The following is an 18,452-nucleotide window of genomic DNA, read 5'->3' as shown; positions in this document are numbered from 1 at the left end:
GCCTGGTGGGGGCTGCCCATGGTGGCTGGGGGGTGGGGGTGGTGGGAGACATGAGTGGGGGCCTGGTGGGGGATGCCCATGGTGGCTGGGGGGTGGGGGTGGTGGGAGACATGAGTGGGGGCCTGGTGGGGGATGCCCATGGTGGCTGGGGGGTGGGGGTGGTGGGAGACATGAGTGGGGGCTGCCCATGGTGGCTGGGGGGGTGGGGGTGGTGGTAGACATGGGTGGTGGCCTGGTGGAGGGTGCCCCACACTGCTGGGGGGGGTGGGGGGGTGGGAGACATGGGTGGTGGCCTGGTGGAGGGTGCCCCACACTGCTCGGGGGTGGGGGTGGTGGGAGACATGGGTGGTGGCCTGGTGGAGGGTGCCCCACACTGCTGGGGGGGTGGGGGTGATAGGGGCCATGGGTGGGGCCTGGTGGAGGTTGCCCCTGGATGCTGGGGGGTGGGGGTGCAGGGGGACATGAGTGGGGGCCTGGTGGGGGATGCCCATGGTGGCTGGGGGGGTGGGGGTGGTGGGAGACATGAGTTGGACATGAGTGGGGGCCTGGTGGTGCTGCCCCTGCACTGCTGGGGGGTGGGGGTGCAGGGGGACATGAGTGGGGGCCTGGTGGGGGCTGCCCATGGTGGCTGGGGGGTGGTGGGAGACATGAGTGGGGGCCTGGTGGAGGGTGCCCCTGGATGCTGGGGGGTGGGGGTGCAGGGGGACATGAGTGGGAGCCTGGTGGAGGGTGCCCCTGCACTGCTGGGGGGGTGGGGGTGCAGGGGGACATGAGTGGGGGCCTGGTGGGGGCTGCCCATGGTGGCTGGCGGGTGGGGGTGGTGGGAGACATGAGTGGGGGCCTGGTGGCGGATGCCCAGGGTGGCTGGGGGGTGGGGGTGGTGGGAGACATGAGTGGGGGCCTGGTGGCGGATGCCCAGGGTGGCTGGGGGGTGGGGGTTGTGGGAGACATGAGTGGGGGCTGCCCATGGTGGCTGGGGGGGTGGGGGTGGTGGGAGACATGGGTGGTGGCCTGGTGGAGGGTGCCCCACACTGCTGGGGGGGTTGGGGTGGTGGGAGACATGGGTGGTGGCCTGGTGGAGGGTGCCCCACACTGCTGGTGGGGTGGGGGTGATAGGGGCCATGAGTGGGGGCCTGGTGGAGGGTGCCCCTGGATGCTGGGGGGTGGGGGTGCAGGAGGACATGAGTGGGGGCCTGGTGGGGGATGCCCATGGTGGCTGGGGGGGTGGGGGTGGTGGGAGACATGAGTTGGACATGAGTGGGGGCCTGGTGGTGCTGCCCCTGCACTGCTGGGCGGTGGGGGTGCCGGGGGACATGAGTGGGGGCCTGGTGGGGGCTGCCCATGGTGGCTGGGGGGTGGGGGTGGTGGGAGACATGAGTGGGGGCCTGGTGGAGGGTGCCCCTGGATGCTGGGGGGTGGGGGTGCAGGGGGACATGAGTGGGGGCCTGGTGGAGGGTGCCCCTGCACTGCTGGGGGGGTGGGGGTGCAGTGGGACATGAGTGGGGGCCTGGTGGGGGCTGCCCATGGTGGCTGGGGGATGGGGGTGGTGGGAGACATGAGTAGGGGCCTGGTGGGGGATGCCCATGGTGGCTGGGGGGTGGGGGTGGTGGGAGACATGAGTGGGGGCCTGGTGGGGGATGCCCATGGTGGCTGGGGGGTGGGGGTGGTGGGAGACATGAGTGGGGGCAGCCCATGGTGGCTGGGGGGGTGGGGGTGGTGGGAGACATGGGTGGTGGCCTGGTGGAGGGTGCCCCACACTGCTGGGGGGGGTGGGGGGGTGGGCGACATGGGTGGTGGCCTGGTGGAGGGTGCCCCACACTGCTCGGGGGGGTGGGGGTGGTGGGAGACAAGGGTGGTGGCCTGGTGGAGGGTGCCCCACACTGCTGGGGGGGGGTGGGGGTGATAGGGGCCATGGGTGGGGCCTGGTGGAGGTTGCCCCTGGATGCTGGGGGGTGGGGGTGCAGGGGGACATGAGTGGGGGCCTGGTGGGGGATGCCCATGGTGGCTGGGGGGGTGGGGGTGGTGGGAGACATGAGTTGGACATGAGTGGGGGCCTGGTGGTGCTGCCCCTGCACTGCTGGGGGGTGGGGGTGCAGGGGGACATGAGTGGGGGCCTGGTGGGGGCTGCCCATGGTGGCTGGGGGGTGGGGGTGGTGGGAGACATGAGTGGGGGCCTGGTGGAGGGTGCCCCTGGATGCTGGGGGGTGGGGGTGCAGGGGACATGAGTGGGGGCCTGGTGGAGGGTGCCCCTGCACTGCTGGGGGGGTGGGGGTGCAGGGGGACATGAGTGGGGGCCTGGTGGGGGCTGCCCATGGTGGCTGGGGGGTGGGGGTGGTGGGAGACATGAGTGGGGGCCTGGTGGGGGATGCCCATGGTGGCTGGGGGTGGGGGTGGTGGGAGACATGAGTGGGGGCCTGGTGGGGGATGCCCATGGTGGCTGGGGGTGGGGGTGATGGGAGACATGAGTGGGGGCTGCCCATGGTGGCTGGGGGGGTGGGGGTGGTGGGAGACATCGGTGGTGGCCTGGTGGACGGTGCCCCACACTGCTGGGGGGGTGGGGGTGGTGGGAGACATGGGTGGTGGCCTGGTGGAGGGTGCCCCACACTGCTGGGGGGGTGGGGGGGGGTGGGAGACATGAGTGGGGGCCTGGTGGGGGCTGCCCATGGTGGCTGGGGGGTGGGGGTGCTGGAAGACATGAGTGGGGGCCTGGTGGAGGGTGCCCCTGGATGCTGGGGGGTTGGGTGGTAGGGGGACATGAGTGGGGGCCTGGTGGAGGGTGCCCCTGCACTGCTGGGGGGTGGGGGTGCAGGGGGACATGAGTGGGGGCCTGGTATGGGCTGCCCATGGTGGCTGGGGGGTGGGGGTGGTGGGAGACATGAGTGGGGGCCTGGTGGAGGGTGCCCCTGGATGCTGGGGGGTGGGGGTGCAGGGGACATGAGTGGGGGCCTGGTGGAGGGTACTCCTGCACTGCTGGGGGGGTGGGGGTGCAAGGGGACATGAGTGGGGGCCTGTTGGGGGCTGCCCATGGTGGCTGGGGGGTGGGGGTGGTGGGAGACATGAGTGGGGGCCTGGTGGGGGATGCCAATGGTGGCTGGGGGTGGGGTTGGTGGGAGACATGAGTGGGGGCCTGGTGGGGGATGCCCATGGTGGCTGGGGGGTGGGGGTGGTGGGAGACATGAGTGGGGGCTGCCCATGGTGGCTGGGGGGGTGGGGGTGGTGGGAGACATGGGTGGTGGCCTGGTGGACGGTGCCCCACACTGCTGGGGGGGGTGGGGGGGGTGGGAGACATGGGTGGTGGCCTGGTGGAGGGTGCCCCACACTGCTGGGGGGGTGGGGGTGGTGGGAGACATGAGTGGGGGCCTGGTGGCGGCTGCCCATGGTGGCTGGGGGGTGGGGGTGGTGGGAGACATGAGTGGGGGCCTGGTGGGGGCTGCCCCTGCACTGCTGGGGGGTGGGGGTGATAGGGGCCATGAGTGGGGGCCTGGTGGAGGGTGCCCCTGGATGCTGGGGGGTGGTGGTGCAGGGGGACATGAGTGGGGGCCTGGTGGGGGATGCCCATGGTGGCTGGGGTCGTGGGGGTGGTGGGAGACATGAGTTGGACATGAGTGGGGGCCTGGTGGTGCTGCCCCTGGACTGCTGGGGGGTGGGGGTGCAGGGGGACATGAGTGGGGGCCTGGTGGGGGCTGCCCATGGTGGCTGGGGGGTGGGGGTGGCGGGAGACATGAGTGGGGGCCTGGTGGAGGCTGCCCCTGCACTGCTGGGGGGTGGGGGTGATAGGGGCCATGAGTGGGGGCCTGGTGGAGGGTGCCCCTGGATGCTGGGGGGTGGGGGTGTAGTGGGGCATGAGTGGGGGCCTGGTGGGGGATGCCCATGGTGGCTGGGGGGGTGGGGGTGGTGGGAGACATGAGTTGGACATGAGTGGGGGCCTGGTGGTGCTGCCCCTGCACTGCTGGGGGGTGGGGGTGGTGGGAGACATGAGTGGGGGCTGCCCATGGTGGCTGGGGGAGTGGGGGTGTTGGGAGACATGGGTGGTGGCCTGGTGGAGGGTGCCCCACACTGCTGGGGGGTGGGGGTGGTGGGAGACATGAGTGGGGGCCTGGTGGGGGCTGCCCATGGTGGCTGGGGGGTGGGGGTGGGTGGGAGACATGAGTGGGGGCCTGGTGGGGGATGCTCATGGATGCTGGGGGGTGGGGGTGCAGGGGGACATGAGTGGGGGCCTGGTGGGGGATGCCCATGGTGGCTGGGGGGTGGGGGTGGTGGGAGACATGGGTGGGGGCCTGGTGGAGGCTGCCCCTGCACTGCTGGGGGGTGGGGGTGATAGGGGCCATGAGTGGGGGCCTGGTGGAGGCTGCCCCTGCACTGCTTGGGGGTGGGGGTGCTGGGTGACATGAGCAGGTGTGCAGGGTAGTCCCCTGTGGTGTCGGCTGCCTGCAGGGGCCGTGGATGGTGTACAGGGAATACCTGGGAGCACACAGCCAAATCGCGTGTAGAATTTTCTGCGTGCCCCTGAAATACACGTACCCAGCCAAATCGCGTGTGAGACTTCCCGCGCACCCCTGTGATCCACGTACCCAGCCCAATCGTGTGTGTAAATTCCCGTGCACGTACCCGGCCAAATTGCGTGTGTAACTTCCCGCGCACCCCTGAAATCCATGTACCCTGCCAAATCGCGTGTGGGACTTCCCGCGCACCCCTGAGAGCCACGTACCCAGCCAAGTCGCGTGTGTGAATTCCCGCGCACGTACCCTGCCAAATCGCGTGTGAGACTTCCCGCACACCCCTGAGATCCACATACCCAGCCAAATCACTTGTGTAAATTCCCGCGCATGTACCCGGCCAAATCGCGTGTGGAACTTCCCACGCACCCCTGAAATCCATTTACCCTGCCAAATCGCGTGTGAGACTTCCCGCGCACCCCTGAGATCCATGTACCCAGCCAAATCGCGTGTGGGACTTCCCGCGCACCCCTGAAATCCACGTACCCTGCCAAATTTCGTGTGAGACTTCCCGCGCACCCCTGAGATCCACGTACCCAGCCAAATCGTGTGTGGGACTTCCCGCGCACCCCTAAGATCCACGTACCCAGCCAAATTGCGTGTGTAAATTCCCGCGCACGTACCCGGCCAAATCGCGTGTGGAACTTCCCACGCACCCCTGAAATCCACGTACCCTGCCAAATCGCGTGTGAGACTTCCCGCACACCCCTGAGATCCACGTACCCAGCCAAATCGCGTGTGGGACTTCCCGCGGACCCCTGAGATCCACGTACCCAGCCAAATCGCGTGTGAGACTTCCCGCGCACCCCTGAGATCCACATACCCAGCCAAATCCCGTGTGTGAATTCCCGCGCACGTACCCGGCCAAATCATGTGTGGAACTTCCCGCGCACCCCTGAAATCCACGTACCCTGCCAAATCGCGTGTGAGACTTCCCGCGCACCCCTGAGATCCACGTACCCAGCCAAATCCCGTGTGTGAATTCCCGCGCACGTACCCGGCCAAATCGCGTGTGTAACTTCCCGCGCACCCCTGAAATCCACGTACCCTGCCAAATCGCGTGTGAGACTTCCCGCGCACCCCTGAGATCCACATACCCAGCCAAGTCGCATGTGTGAATTCCCGCGCATGTACCCCGCCAAATCGCGTGTGAAACTTCCCGCGCACCCCTGAGATCCACGTACCCAGCCAAATCGCGTGTGGGACTTCCCGCGCACTCCTGAGATCCACGTACCCAGCCAAATCGCGTGTGAAAGTTCCCGCGCCCCCCGGAATACACGCACACGTTATTTTTCAGTCAGCGGGTGTCCGTGTTTGTGGGTACCCCTTTGCACGTCATTTGTCCTGGAGGGCCACAGTATAGGACATTCATCATGGCTGTATATAGGTGCTATTTGTTGGTGCACCTTTTGGCGCACATTTATTACAGGCGCTGAGACGCTACCGCCTGCTTTCTTGTGGCGGCCGTGTTTGTGCCTGTGCGCTGGTTTGACCGTGCGCTTTTTTTCCCTATTCCATTCCATGAATACGTGTTGTAGGCGAGCGTGTGGGCGTTCCGCGCACTTGCACCCTGTACTTCCCCCGTGACGCCCACATTTTGGCAAGTTGTTCCCCATTCCGAGTGTTACGCCCCGTGTTCCGCCTACTTTTGTTGTGTGCGCCGCGCTATGTGCGATTTTCGCTGTGGCCTGTGCGATTTTCGCTGTGACCTGGCGCACGCCGTTAGATGGCCTGTGCGACAACGTGCGCCGCGCACTTTTTTAGCGCACATCCGATGGTTTTCTCGCGCACGGCCTTCCATGAATCAATGTGCACTGCTTTTCGTGCGATTTTTGCACTTGCACTGCGATTTTCGCTATTCCACTGCGAATCGCACGTTTTTGGCCACTTGCGCCGCGCTAATTATTCCATGAATCGGCCAGTAAATATTGTAAGAGACCGTGTACTGTTGGTTTTTCCCCCACTGATTTACCTACTCTTTAGCTCTAATAGGTCTCATCAGGGATGGGTCACCGATGTGCCCCTGTGAGATGCTTCAATTCTCTGGGTAAGGGAGTCCTGCGGCTAGATCGCTGTCTGGATCAGTCACATTGAAGCAAGATCACTGGAGTCCTTTTGTGCCGGTAATGGATATCGCCCATGGCCTATCACTTCAAAACCAAAGGTTAATAGGAGTTCATACTCTTGCCTGGTCTCTGCACATGGTAACAGGGCTGCATTTGCTGGTAACAGAACCCGTTCTGCAGTGAACGGCATGTAGACGCTGTCCCTCAGCTACAAACGTAGGTCCTGCCTCTGGTAATGTCCCTTCTTCAGCAGCCTTCTTGTCGGCGCACCTCATTGTCACAAGAAAGTACGAAAAAGTATGGCTGTTGGCTGGAAGCACTACCTTCGATTTGACTGCCGTCCCAGACTTGAAAGGATTTTCATTGCCATGCGGTGAGAGTAACGCCGAGCGGACGTCCCCTTCATGAACACGGAAGCTGCCTGACTTCCCATTTGACTGATCCTATACTGATTGGGCCATTGCGGCAAAAACCCGCTTCTGACTCCGCCCCCTTCACTTTCAAAATCTGCGTGTGTAGCGCACACGCGCGCGCACACCAAAGTACAAAAAAGTACAGCTGTTGGCTGGAAGCACTACCTTGGACTTGCCTGCCGTCCCAGACTTGAAAGGATTTTCATTGCCGTGCGGTGAGAGTAACGCCGAGCGGACGTCCCCTTCATGAACACGGAAGCTGCCTGACTTCCCATTTGACTGATGTAAATATTGTCATTGACTCGGTGTAATCACGTTCATTGCAATCCTGTTTATTGTTGACTCGGTATAATCACGTTTGGTTCTCAATCAACCCTTTCTCGTATACACCTAACGCTGCCCCTTTCACTTATTTTCAGCCTATACTGATTGGGCCATTGCGGCAAAAGCCCGCCTCTGACTGCGCCCCCTTCACTTTCAAAATCTGCGTGTGTAGCGCACACGCGCGCGCACACAATAAAGTATGAAAAAGTACGGCTGTTGGCTGGAAGCACTACCATGGACTTGCCTGCCGTCCCAGACTTGAAAGGATTTTCATTGCCGTGCGGTGAGAGTAACGCCGAGCGGACGTCCCCTTCATGAACACGGAAGCAGCCTGACTTCCCATTTAACTGATGTAAATATTATCATTGACTCGGTGTAATAACATTCATTGCAATCCTGTTTATTGTTGACTCGGTTTAATCACGTTTGGTTCTCAATCAACCCTTTCTCGTATACACCTAACGTTGCCCCTTTCACTTATTTTCAGCCTATACTGATTGGGCCATTGCGGCAAAAGCCCGCCTTTGACTCCGCCCCCTTCACTTTCAAAATCTGCGTGTGTAGCGCACACGCGCGCGCACACGAAAGTACGAAAAAGTACGGCTGTTGGCTGTTTGTTGCGTTGCTCAGTGCGCAGACTAAAAACTAAGGTGTGGTTAGACCCCTTTGAGCCCTTCTTTTGAACAAGGCACTTAGGCATGCTAAGTGCTTAGCCTGTATTGTTATTGAGCGATCTGGCCCTGGGAAGTGCTATTCTAGGCATAATAAGCTGTTTTGGTTGTGCATCCTAAAGGGTGGAAATTCTTTTGCTTAATTTGAGTGATTTGAGTAATGAAAAGAAAGCTTGCTGGTGGTAAACGTTACGCAGCAATGGCGACTAACATTAAAACTCGACGAATGAGCATAGCACATGCTGATGCGCTAGCACTCCCAGTATCCTCTGATTCTGATGAGGACTTGATTGTATGTGCGCAAAATGAATCTGCAAAAATTATGTTGGAAAGGCAAGAAGATGATATCTCTGCCTCCTCGCAGTCTCTATTCAATGAGGGACCGAGATTGGAAGGAGGAGTTGAGAGGGAAACGGGTGGGAATGATCCTATTGAAGAAACACAAAGCCAGATTGCTGTATCTCCTATGGACACACCGCCTATTTTTGCCTCAGGTGAAATAACTATGTTAGGATTATCTGAGCATCTTGAATCATCCACACAATGTTCTAATTCAAGATGCAATTTGCTGAATCCAGCTAAGGTGATGAGTGAAATCAGGAGGATTGGTATGCCTTGGAATATTGAGGGAACTGAGGATATACAAGGTAACATATTAAAAGAAGTAAAATCGCAGACCTGTGTTTTGAAAGAAATTTTGCTAGCCATGATAGCATTTCCTGAAATGTTAGCTGAAAATATGGCAAAGATGTATGTACCAACAGGTGAGTGTATCCCTAATAAGCTAATTGCTACCGCAGATAATGGGCTACTAGTACCTGGTGATCAGCAATTGCTTATACCTAGGAGCGAGATGGAAGTTAAGGACCACAGTATTATTGATGTAACCAACACCGTGATTACCAATAGCCATGTGGAAGACTTACAAATTCCAACTGTAGCTAATGGACCGATCAAGGTCGCAGAAATATTTAACATTAAGTTATCTAAAAAAATAATGAAAAAAAATAGGCAAAAACAGGTGCGTGCTCAAAAGGCATTGAACGCATCATCTTTAAAGTTCCTAAGAGACATTAACATACGCGACCCAGAAGTGATGATCGTAGAGAAAAAGGATACACCACAGTCTAAGGCTGGGTCTGAGGTGCAAACTGTTAAGCCTGTACCGTATAACAGCATTGGAATTGAACCAAATGTGACAGGGTATGACGGTACAGTTAAAGAAATAAATGTGACCGGATACTCCGATGCTGTAAATAAACTTTCAGATGCCATGAAAAACAAAATTGTTACCAATAGAATTGATACCAACATAAAAAATATTGAGCTGGGGATGCTCAACATTTTTGATTTATTTAAGAACCCTGATGCTCCGATGAGAATAATGATACCTCCTAGAGATGGGAATGGGGTTCAAAAGACCTATGTGGACAATGAGAGTATCAGAAAGGCGAACCAAATACATGTGGAGTCCTCGGGCTCTGCACAAGAAGTTATAAATGAAAAGAGATGTACTGACGGTACAAATAAAGTAGTCATAGACAAAGCACAGGCATGTACGAGTAATGAGGTGCAAGCTAATATTGACTCTTTGTGTAATAACCCTGTCCGTACTGAAATGCCCAATATACCACAATCGATTACCAACAAAGATCATTCATCACTCAATAAGGATGATTCTCGTGATGGAGACCGTCCTTTGACTGATGAACATGTAAGAACATTAATAAAGGAAATATTGATGAATAATTTAGGGAGGACGCCTACTACAGAAACCACAACTATTGGAAACATCATGCCGAACGATAATAATCACTGCGATCCCGGCAAAAGCTCTGGCCTAAATGCAAAATACGAACCCAGGCTAGTGATAACATTCAATTTGGTGATATTGTGAGAGATCGTGAGGCACCTCAGGATACCTCGTATGCCCGCAGATCTCAAGAGCTTTCATACGAGAGTTATGTGAAAGGGAATAAACAGTTTAGTAACCCTAATGAAAAACTCAGGAAGCCGCACTGGCCTAATGAACCAAGCTTGATTTTATACTATGTGTTTGAGGATGGTTATTCCCCAATCCTAAACAGACCATACATTCTGAGTCTATTTTGTGACATACAAGAGCTAGCCCTCATATCATCCTGTGACATCCAACTAGTGGACTATATCCACCCATTTAGGATGGATTTTGTACGATTGGTGATTACCTACCCAATCGTGCGTGCTATGATTCTGAAGGAAGCTGGGGCTCTGCAGAAGAGGGGTTTCGATATGTATGAATTTGTGGATCATAGTGATCATTTTCAATGAGAAATGAGGATCACTTATCTCGAAACAATAGCTTAAGAGAGAATCAACGGGACATGAATCAAGTAGGTGGGGATAACCTAACACTGAGTGAAATGAAAGAGTGGAGATCAATGGCGGTTTCACTTAAGGAATCTTTGGAACAACTAAAATGTATGCGTAAATCACTTTAGCGCCGATAATTCCTATGAATTGGTGTCCTGGAATTCCAGAGGACATACGCATTTGGTCCAAAACAAAATTGTCTGTAAGTCCTTAGAGAAATTTGATTTTGTTTTAATGCAGGAAACTTGGGCTTGTGGACCGCTGTTATGGAACGGCTTTGTTGTCCTTGGTCTGTTTGGTACGAAAGGACCAAGAGGGCGGCCCAAGGGTGGCTTGGCCCTTGCATATCGTAACAACAAAGATATTCCACTGGTAAACGAGTTATACTTGCATGCGTCCTGTATTGTTGCTACTTTCAGAATAGCAACTGTGAAGGATATTGTCCATTTGATGATTATCAATGTTTATTGGAATGATGCAGACAATGATGTTACCATGCTTGAAAAATTGATTTGCGATCTGAATTTAGCGTTAGAAGAATGGATGATATCTACCCCAGAGGATTTAACAATCTTGGCAGGCGATATGAATACGGACTGTACCCTAACAAGTAGTGAGAATGCATGGAGCCTGGACCTAGTAATAAAGGTACGTGTATAGATAACAAACTGTACAGAGGGGCTTTATGGCGTAGTTTTGCAAAATCTTGGGACTTGATACGGTTATATAATGATAAACCCACATGGAAAGCTCGAGGCATATCTTCTACTTTTGATTATATTTTTGCAAGTGAGCACCTAATTGGAAATGAGGCAAATATGCTTGTGGAAACAAATCCTGCAAACGATCATGCTATGTTATCCATGAACATGAATGTAAGGAAACAAACCAATTCCAACAATGAATATTGTGCTCAAATGGTGGTAAATACTAGAGGATCCAGAATAAAGTGGAATAGAAAAACATCCCAATTCAACATGCTAATGTTGCTTGATTTCGAGAATACTGCTTTAGAGGAGAAAAAGAAGCTATACTCGGTTGATAAATTTGGTGAGCTATTGGGGTCAACGCTAGCTAAGCTTGAGTATCCACGATCGGGGGGAGCCTCTCAGAAAAAAAGTAATAAACACACATTTTATCTTGAAACTAAGCTGCAAAGAACTAGGCTAAATAGGGACCTGCATACCTTAAAAAAACAGATGATGCCTGAAGCGGAACTCAAGAATCTGTGTAGAGTGAGGAGACAGGCTTACAGGAATTGGAGGATCCATCATTATGCCTGTTTATTACAGAAGGATGGCAAAACCATGCTTAAAGCTATGAGGGAATCTAACTCGAGAAACTATTGGGCTCTGATTAATAGTATGGAGAGTGCACAAATTCAATTAAATGCAAATCCTATTAGTGAAAATGTCTGGTGCGAACACTTCGAGAAATTATATGCACGTTCTAATAGTGATGACTTTGCGATAGGACAGGTACAATACAATTGGATTCTTGATGTATTTGTGGGAAAAATACTATCAATAATTAAGAAAATGAAAGCCTCCTGTACTCCGGGACCCAATAATTTATCAATGGCTCTGATTAAGGACAACAAACTTTTGTGGGCAAAATTACTACATATGGTTTTTAAAGATGTAATCCATGCCAGAATCGTGGAAAGTATCATATGTAATATTAATATATAAAAAAGGCAATTGCAAGAATCCAAAAAATTACAGACCTATATCCCTTATAAATATTGAGACAAAGATATTTTCTGCGATAATTCTTGAAAATTTGCTAAAATGGATAGAGGACAAAGATATTCTTGATGTCCGTCAGATCGGATTTCGGAAAGGACTGGGTACTGATGCCGGGAGTTTACTAGTTAAATATTCTGCAGAATCAAACATCGAAAACAGGGAATGTACCTATTTATGCTGCGTCAATGGATCTCTCGGCAGCCTTTGATATGGTGGACAGGCCGCTTTTATGGCAAAGACTGGTAACACTAAACATAGATGGGGGGCTGATTTCTATGCTCATTCATCTGTACTCAAACACCATTCTAAAGGTGCGACTTAACTCAGAAGGCTTGATGTCTAAGGACATTTTTTCCAGGAATCGGTTGAAACAGGGATGCGCCCTGGCAGCAATTTTATTTAACCTGTATGTTTCGGGAGAAAATGCTAGATTGGATTCCTCAGGCTTGCTAGCTCCCAAGGTGGGAGGAATTGCAATCAAGTGGGTGGCTTATGCGGATGACTTCATGCTCTTCGATAAAACTAAAATTGGGCTGCAAAGGCTTATAGAAGCTTTTGTCAGCTTTATCAGAGATTTGAAATTGAAAGTTAATGCTCAGAAAACAGTTGTGATTAATCTGGGTGATACTAATAAGAACTGTGTTAATCCTGTATGGTTTGTAGAAGGCACAGCGATTCGATCACAGAAAGTATTTAAGTATTTAGGCTATTCTTTTGCAAGCAATATGTCCTATAGTTTTGTAAAGAAATGTCTGGAACTCAAATCTTTTGATGCTGCGAAACAAATAAGAGTAATCGAAAGTAAGTATGGTAAATTTTCAATGAGTGCGTGCAGGGACTTCTAGCTGATGAAGGTGATTCCAAGATTGACATATGGTCTAGAATTCTATCCTGAGAAAGAAGTATTGCAGTTAAAAACTATTGAATCCAAAATCTGGAAAAAGCTATTATTCTTTCTGCCAAAATGTGTACCGTTTGAATTAATAAGATATGAGTTTGGCATGAACTCCTTAAAATGCTGTATGGATTGTAAAAAAGCGATACTATATCAAAAGTGTGTCTTATCTAAGCATAACTCTCTGTATCAAGTATGCTGTAATGACACAGGGAAATACATGTTGAACCTGAAAATGGAGGTGGAAAACACTCTAAGCAATATTGGTGTCACTATGAAATTCCTTTTGGAGAGACCGACCAAAACTAAAACATTGATTAAAGCATTTGATTGGGTGGCGAATAATGCGGCAACAATGAATTCAAAATTGTATGCTGAAGTCTTTTCAGCATGGAAATGGTTCCCAGTGCCGGAACTATATCTCGTTAAATGTCCTTCACGTAAACTACGTCAGAGTATTATGAGATTCCGCTTTAATGTGATGAATACTAATGAGATTAGAGTGATAAGGAAGTTGATTCCCGCGACCATGAAGGTCTGTAGATTTTGTAGGAACAAGGATTTTCCAGAAACACTGTCGCATTTGTTATTGGGCTGCCCAATGTTGATGAAAGAAAGACTTGCTTACTTTTCGGATTTTGTACATGACACTTCCTATGTATTTAGAGATCAAGTATGGTACGAAATGCTTCATGGACATAATATCAAACTGAAGTTAAGGGTCATAGCGTTTTTGACAAATGTCTGTAAAGCGACTTAAAAAGAGTTATGATAGTTGTGATATGAAATAAATACATCTAGGTAGGAAACTTAGGGTTGTGCCAAGTGCATGTCAGTAATTGAAATTGAATTATAACAAATCCTAATTGAATCAGAGGAATTCAAGAATTGCCTGTGCGATATTTTAATGTTAAAATTGTTTTTTATGTTTGAAATTATCTTTTATGTATGGATATAATAATAAGTGTGATTGTTTTTGTGTAAAATGATAAAGTATTTTTATATGTTTTGATATTGAAAAAATGTGTAAAGGTTTTTTAAACCAATATACAATAAAAAAAAAAAGAAATTGTGATGGAAGCATCCAAGATCAACACTGCCACTGGTGAACTCGTTCATACCTATCACGAAGACAGGCCTACACAATAGAGCTCTGTCTGTAACTTTATACCTATGATTAACACTGGGGATGCTGCAACTTCAGAACATATCCTGCTGAGTCAGTCCATATCTGCCGTTCTTTTCAATGAGATACTTACCTTCATGCGAGCGGATACGCATCCAAAGGCACCTCCAGGATACAGAGCACTAGATTTGTATTTAAATGATATGTTGGATTATTCAATGTTTGTGGTGACCCTAACGGATAGGGGTACATTACCAGAACCCCAAAAGACCTGTTCACGAATTGTGTCACCCATTTGACATAATGAAACAAATAAAATCCCAGTTAAAAGCTAAGCAAAGGGGGGGACATGTCCCTGCCCCCCCCCAACAACCACCATCCGTGAAACCCAAAAAGGCATCCACACACAGAGGCAGGCTCAGCAGCTGGTAAGAACAACACAGTGAAATGTTGATCTATTCCCTCTTTTCTGTCTGCCTGCGACATTGCCCTCTACTTATCAACTAAGATTCCAATGATCTGAGACGCCCTTAACTACATTTACTCTGTCCCAACTTCCTTTCATTCCCCCACTACCCTTACTACCGCCTCCCTCAGCTCCCCTTCCAACTCTCCTGCTGCCTTTACACCCATTCTCTGAAAGCTATTCCACGTTATGCCCTTGTAGGTCTTTTTAGTCGCCAAACTATTAAGGTTCTAGCATCTATTAGTTCCTGGCGAGCGTCAAGCAGAATGCAACACGCATTCTGATTGGCTCTCGCCGGGTCCTTACCCGGCCAAGAATCCTTTGATTCTCTGCCGGGATTCTAGCTGCCTTGTCCTCGGCGGGGGGCGTGGCAGCCCCTCAGCCAATGAGGAGGCTCGAAGCGGGCCATCCCCACTCCGGGCTTCCCATGACTGAGAGGCTGCCTTCGACCGCCGCCGGGGACTCAGGTAAGCTTTTTTTTTTTCTTTCCCTTCCCTCCCTCCTCCCTGCCCTCCCCACCCCACTTACCTTCTATCCCTTGGTCCCCGGTGGGGGACGATGGAAGCCTCCTGCCATGTGGACACTCGGAGCGAGGACATCCCCGCTCCGAGCCTCCACATGGCTGGAGGCTTCCATCGTCCCCGCCGGGGACCCAGGTATGTTTATTTATTATTTTTTTTTCTTCATTTTTTTCCCCTTCCCCTCCCTTCCGCCCTCCCAACCACACCGACCTTCTTTTTTTTTCGGGAGCGGACGCGCTGGAAACACTTCTGTTTCCAGCATGTTCGCTCCCGATGGCCGCCATGGAAACGGAAAACGGACTCCGTTTTCCTTTTCCTGGGGGCCATTATCTTTGTCTTCTTTTTTTTTTCTCCGAAATGCTGCAGCTTTTCGGGACAAAAATAAAAGCTTTTAGTGCCCCGGTCGCGCAGTTTTTGCAGGCTGAGGTACTAATAGCTGTATGCCACTCGCGTCGGGGGCATTACCGACTCTGGTAATGCCCCGGGGCTTTCGTTAAGGCCCTTGCTGCGCTCGGGCCTATAACTATGTGCCCCGGGGCATTACCTGAGTCGGTAATGCCCCCACCACTCGGGGCATATTGCTTTATTAAGCTACCTCTGCTTCATGTTCAACCTCACACTCAAAGGTGGCACCCTCTGGCTGCATTCAAGACAGTCACTGTACCACTCATCCTCAGAAATCCATCAACGGAACCAGGCAACTATTGCCCAGTCTCCCATCACTGATCTACTGAAAAGTCTTTTGACGGGTGTCCTTTAACCTGGTCAATACCTAGATAAACTAACAAGCTCTGTGAACCTTCCAAACTGGGGCCTGTGGCATCATTCCACTGAAACAGCACTGAACTGATTCTCCAAACTTCCGACTACCCTTGTTAACCTCGATATCCAATAAAATGAACTTGCCTCTATTGTGTCCTGTCTTCCCAACCGCTAATTTGATATCTCCAGGGGCACCCACTTCCCAATGGGAGTTCCCGCAGGTTCTGCACTCGGCCCATTTCCACTCAACCACTACAGCTCCTCACTCAGTAAACTCATCTCCTCCTCTGACCTCTCCTACCATCGATTTGCTGAAAGCACTGAACTCTTCTTATCCTTTTCACCTTTTGCAGCAGTCTCACGTTTCTCTCTCTCTGCCTTCTGGCTATCCAGAACTGGATGGTTCTTCATTAATTAATGTGGAACTCCTCCAAGACTGAAGTCAAATAATTCCTGGCACATCATGCAAACCCCATCTTTCTTCCCTGCCCCACCTTTTGCTTTCCCCAAACTTCTTTAACTACCCTTAATGCCTGCAATCTTGTGGTTCCTTTTGAAAGTGAATGAACACCTTACCAGTTCATAGTTTTTGCTACCACCATGGCTAGGCTGAACCTACTTAACGTTGGAAAAATGTGCCCCTCCTCAGCTACCCATTCACTAAAACTCTAATCTCCTCAGTCAACTTGACTACTGTGCCAGGCTTCTCCTGGACCACTCATTCTACTCCATTACCCTTCATAATACATGTTTGAACTTTGCAACTTTGCAACCCACAAACTGTGCATCCATCTCACGCTTCACAACTATGTTGGCACATCAACTTCATGCCAGCTGGTTCTGCATGTGTGACCAATAATGCGTTAGATTTCTCCATCTAGTTATGAAATCTATTTGTGGCCTCACCTTGTATATCTGTTCATGTAACCTCCCTTTAAAAACATCATAGCTATCTCCACTTCCCTATCTGCCAATTGACTCCCTCACCCAAACCCACAACATCCCTACCGCGCTGCTTGTGCTCTACCGCGCCTCCATTGTTTTCATTCTTATCGTATGGTATATTTTGATACGGCCATAGGTAGGTATCGTACATTGTTTATGGTGTCTGTCTTTGTAGCCCCAAATGTATGTCCTTAGCTTTGTTTTTGCTCCCCTCCACTTCCGCGAACATGCCAATGCACTGTGCCATTACTACCCCTTGTAAAGCAACATTCGCCTTAGATTTGATCTTTCAATAAGTGTATAATTTCCAATTGAAACGTTCTTCCTCTTTTTCCAGTAATTCAATAAATACAATTAGCACGCGGGTTAGGGGGAGCAGCCAATCAGGTTCCTTGGATCACGGCCTGAAACTGCTAATCTCAGCCTGTGTTCATGGAACCTGAAGGCTGCTTTGCCTGCCCGTACCTCCATCTTTCCCACACCCTCCCTTATCTTTTATGTTTCTGTTCGCCACCCCGCTTACCTCTTTTCTTCGGTACAACGTTCATTCATCGCCTGTTAATTTTTCACTGAGTTCTTTTGCTAGTGTTTTTGGCTGCAAAAACTAATCGGACAATATGTGTGTGTGGGTTCTAGGTCATTTGGTCGAAAATAAATGGTCGACAGGACAAATGGTCGACACCAAAAGGTCGACAGGTCAAATGGTCGCATTTTTTTTTTGTTTTTTCACATTGTTTTTTTTTGGGGGGGTCCCCCGCAACCCCTTTTAAACCTAAAAAAATATATATAAATTAAAAAAGAATTCGACCATTTGACCTGTCGACCAAATTGTGTCGACAATTTGTCTGTCGACCATTTCACTAGACACCGTGTGTGTGTGTGTAGAGGGATAGAAGGGGTAGGGGTGTGGGGACTAGGTTGCAAATAGCTGGGAAAGGGGGGGTTTGGTGGTGTAACCCCCCCTCCCCAAAAAAATCGTGGAGTTTTTGTGGCAAAATATTGGCAGCAAAATTTGCTGCAAAAAAAAAGTATGGAATGGCATCGAACCCTTTTCTTTGGCGGTGCCGGACCCTCCACCGCTGCTGCCACACTGCTTGTGCCACTTTTGGCCACCGTGTGGAGCCTTGCCTTCCACATCCATGGTGGCCGTCTTGTGACAGTATTTTCATTAAATGAATGGAACGCGCACCAAGTCCCCTACATTGACTGAAAATATAATTTTCTTAGCACCCCGGGGTTCTGGATTGAAAACCCAATAGTGTTAAGCACCCGTTCCAAGGGCTGGAACGGGTGTTAATGTCCCGGGGCCATTAGCACTTGTTCCAGCTCTTGGAATAGGTGCTTAATGCTATATTACAGTGCTCAGATCTGGGTGAGGGAGAATTGTCTTTTCCTGAAAGGGGCCAGGTAATCAAGGGTCATCGGTCAGTTCTGTTTAGCGGGCTCTTTTTCTTGCACCCAGGCGCAGGGTCTCTACAAATAGAGGTGTGTGCTCTTTAGTAAAATGAAACGTCTGAGCCACATGTCAATGCAATGGATACTTGTCTCTCCCACGGACTATGTGCATAAAGCGGTTTTGGCAGGGGGAGTGCAGAAGTCACCACACATCGATTTGCCCACTGTCAGGCAATGTTGTTCAGTACAGGTCATGAATTGTAGCTTGCCTG

Source organism: Ambystoma mexicanum, chromosome 5p, assembly GCF_040938575.1.
Source record: "Ambystoma mexicanum isolate Mex_15411 chromosome 5p, UKY_AmexF1_1, whole genome shotgun sequence".
Taxonomy (NCBI): domain Eukaryota; kingdom Metazoa; phylum Chordata; class Amphibia; order Caudata; family Ambystomatidae; genus Ambystoma; species Ambystoma mexicanum.
The sequence above is the reverse complement of the archived record's forward strand: the minus strand, read 5'-3'. Positions refer to the sequence as shown.